Source organism: Lolium rigidum, chromosome 3 (assembly GCF_022539505.1).
Source record: "Lolium rigidum isolate FL_2022 chromosome 3, APGP_CSIRO_Lrig_0.1, whole genome shotgun sequence".
NCBI classification, from domain to species: Eukaryota; Viridiplantae; Streptophyta; class Magnoliopsida; order Poales; family Poaceae; genus Lolium; species Lolium rigidum.
Window position 1 is genome coordinate 305,999,957 of NC_061510.1, and position 3,655 is coordinate 306,003,611.

Below are 3,655 nucleotides of genomic sequence, written 5' to 3' on the forward strand. Positions count from 1 at the left end.
GGGTGGCTGCTCCTCGCTCCACGCCGCACCGTCACGAGCTGATGCAGGGCCAGATACGCCCTACGTGATGTCCAAACGACCATGGTAATAAAAAAAAGCCAAAGGCCACTACTGGGAACAGGCTTATAGCCGCAAGTGCTTGCATGACGGGAAATTGAAAGTCCGCCGGTGGTAAGCCGAACCTCCGACAGGCAAAAAAATCACCAGCGGTAGCTCGTGAACTGATCTCCGCGCGCGACATGTACCGGTGGCACGCAAAATAAAAATCCGTTGTTGGTTCTTCCTTCCGAACCCGACCTCGGGGCCTGAGAAAAGCGGTGACAGTGCACGATTTCCGAGCGTCACAGGTCTACGACAAATCAGTGACAATGTGGCAGAAGAAATGGTTTGTCGCCCGTTTTTTTCGAAAACCATTTCACACTTGTTTTGCAGGAACGTTGATGAGCTTATATAATGTTGTGTTGTTTCTGTCAGATGGTTAGTCGTGACGTTCGTCTTATCTGCTTCATCAAATAGACAGGACCCTATGGCTGAAGGGCGGTACAAGAACAAACGTCGCCGGTAGTTTTGACATTCGTGTTACCTCTAATTCGTCTAACTGACAGGCCGATCTATAATGTATGTCGCTGTTAGTTTTGGTGGGTAAGTCGATCCATTTATTAAATATGATGCATGTGCATGTATGAAAATGATGTATCAAGGGAATTCTCCATGAGCGTGATAACATAGAAATCAGATAAGAGAATAAAATAAGTTTAATACAGTATATTTCAATATCATAACACATAAACCAGCTTCGGATATCATATAGTTCAGATGACAAAATTAAGCTGGGTCCACGGTGCGGCACCACCGCTGGCTGAGCGGCGGACGCAGGGGCGACGGGAGCTTCATGTACGCCCACGCCGAGAACCTGCCGCCGGCGGTGGACTGGCGATAGAAGGGCGCGGTGACCGCCATCAAGGACCAAGGCCAGTGCGGTACGTGATTCCTGAATTTTCTGAGTACATTCTTTTCGATCTACGGAGCTGTGTGAGACGAAAAAATAACTGTTGAAGGGAGCTGCTGGGCGTTCTCGACGATCGCGGCGGTGGAGGGCATCAACAAGATCAGGACCGGGAAACTGGTGTCGCTGTCGGAGCAGGAGCTCATGGACTGCGACAACGTGAACAACAATGGCTGCGACGGCGGTCTCATGGACTACGCCTTCCAGTTCATCCAAAAAAATGGAGGGATCACCACCGAGTCCAACTATCCGTACCAAGAACAGCAGAACAGTTGCGACCAGTCCAAGGTGAACAAATTAAGACAGCTCTTAATTAATTTGTCAACATCTGAAGATTAACGTCCCCATTACTGAGTTTTTTTTTCTGCGATGGAGTTTGCAATTGGACCAAAACGAACGTTATGTTTTCAAACTCAAAGTACTTGCTAGTTGCTATCGACTTCGTGATATCTGTAGATTTAATAAAGTAGCGACATTTTATCTATGTTGCAGGAAAACTCTCATGACGTGTCAATCGATGGCTATGAGGACGTTCCTGCCAATGACGAGTCTGCTCTGCAGAAAGCGGTCGCGGGGCAGCCCGTGTCAGTTGCAATAGACGCCGGTGGCAATGATTTCCAGTTCTACTCCGAGGTGCGTATAATTCGCTCGAACTCTCCATGCAGCTGATGCATATGTGTACTCATATTCAATGACATGTATATATACATGCATCGACTTACGTCGATCACTCCAACGAACTCAGGGTGTCTTCACCACAGACGGCGGCACGGATCTTGACCATGGAGTCGGGTACGGTACTACCCGAGATGGAACCAAATACTGGATCGTGAAGAACTCATGGGGAGAGTCCTGGGGCGAGAAGGGCTACATCAGGATGCAGCGTGGTGTGAAGCAAGCCGAGGGGCTGTGTGGCATCGCCATGGAGGCCTCTTACCCAACCAAGTCGGCACCACATGCGACAGTCAAGGAAGGGTCTCTTACTGATGAGCTCTAGATCTGCTGATCCTTCAGAGTGCAAGCTCTGTGCAGAGGAAGAACTAAATTAATCTCCTCCTGTAATGTTGTGTACTTTCTGCAAAATGTTCTTATAAACATAATAAAGGTACTAGGAAATATGCCCGCGCGTTGCGGCAGATTAATTTTAACTAAATATGAGTTACATCTAGAATATTTAAAAATATGTTTATTTATTGATTTTCAAGCAGTGTCCATACATCTCAGTCACCTAAATTGCATATTTGTGGATATGTTTTTGTTAATTGTCTAACACTATCCATAAATATCACCCACCTAAATTGCTATTTAGATAGTTTTTATATATTTAAATTTACAAGTCAGCTAACATTGCAGTTTAGATATTTTGTAGATTTAATAAAATTCTAGTTCTTTTTTTGGATAAGTTATATGCACATGGATGTGTGCTGCTGGTGATGAGATGTTCACCCAATTAATGGTTTACAACCAAAATTTAAGAAAGTTGAATGCACCTCACAAACAGATAATAAACTGAAACATGATATCCATTTCTTTGCAATACGTTAGCATTTCATTTAGCAACATATGAAACACATTACATAACTCATGTTGGCTTGGAATAGTGAATTTTGATTGCATAAACACTATTTATAGTAACACTGAATCAACAGTGAGCAAAAAAAACAGGGCATAAATAGATTTTTTAATTTTTATACTAACACATTTCCGTTTCAGAAATTTGTAATATCAAGCTTTAGTCATCTTATATTAAGTAAATCACAATTAATTTATCCAAAATACATATTGGTGATATCATTCTCAAAATAGGTTAGTCAGCAGATATCTATTTTCCGCATGTATAAAAAGCAGGCGAGGTGGTCACCTCCGCAGTAGTAGCATTTGAAATTTTTGTCTATAGATCGAATTTTGAGGTAGTAATTAAAAAAATTATAGATACAACCCATAGCTAGCTAGGTATGTTTTATAAATTTTCTAGAATCTTTTTATTTGATTAAACGTCATGACGTAACAACACATGGGTTTTGTGCTAGTTGATACAAATGAGTAGCTATGAATTATTGGTATTTCATAGTTCACCTGAGCAAGTTCGGGTCAGGCCTAAAAAAGCCCAGTGGTAAAAAGTTAGGTCCAAGCCTGGCCCGGCTCAACTGTCAGGCTTGTAATTCTAGCCTAAATGAGAAAAAAAGTCTGACTCGGGGAGCCCAGCCCGGCCAGGCTAAACTGCACACAAAAAATAAAAGCCCGAGCTCAGCCCGGGCCAATGTTCGGGTTCAAAAATTAGGCTCGAGCCTGGCCCGAAATGCGCCGGCCATCCAGGGAGGGCTGCCCATGCCCAGCTCTACTTCGTAGGAAGCAAACATATCCATCTAGAACAACAACCACATTCATTGGTATACACACAATTTGTATACCCCAACCTTTACATGATGCACGAGGGCAAACCCTGATCCGAGCATTGAGTTTGGTTAGCTCCAATTGCAAGTTATCGAGCTTGCGTCAGCGAACTTTTTCTGAACTATCCATATCTCATGATCGCTTGCAACTCAATTAATTACCATTCGCAGATGGACACGGAGGTGCGAAGAGGATCACCCATTCAGCATTTTTTTAATCCGGTGTCATCTACAAACAGATGTAGTCAGCCACACA

At 43.4% G+C, this 3,655-nt stretch overlaps 1 pseudogene; it reads left to right on the plus strand.

Annotated features, from left to right (window-relative positions):
* Positions 1-368: 368 nt before the first annotated feature.
* Positions 369-2,003, plus strand: LOC124696797 (annotated as a pseudogene).
* Positions 2,004-3,655: the final 1,652 nt, after the last annotated feature.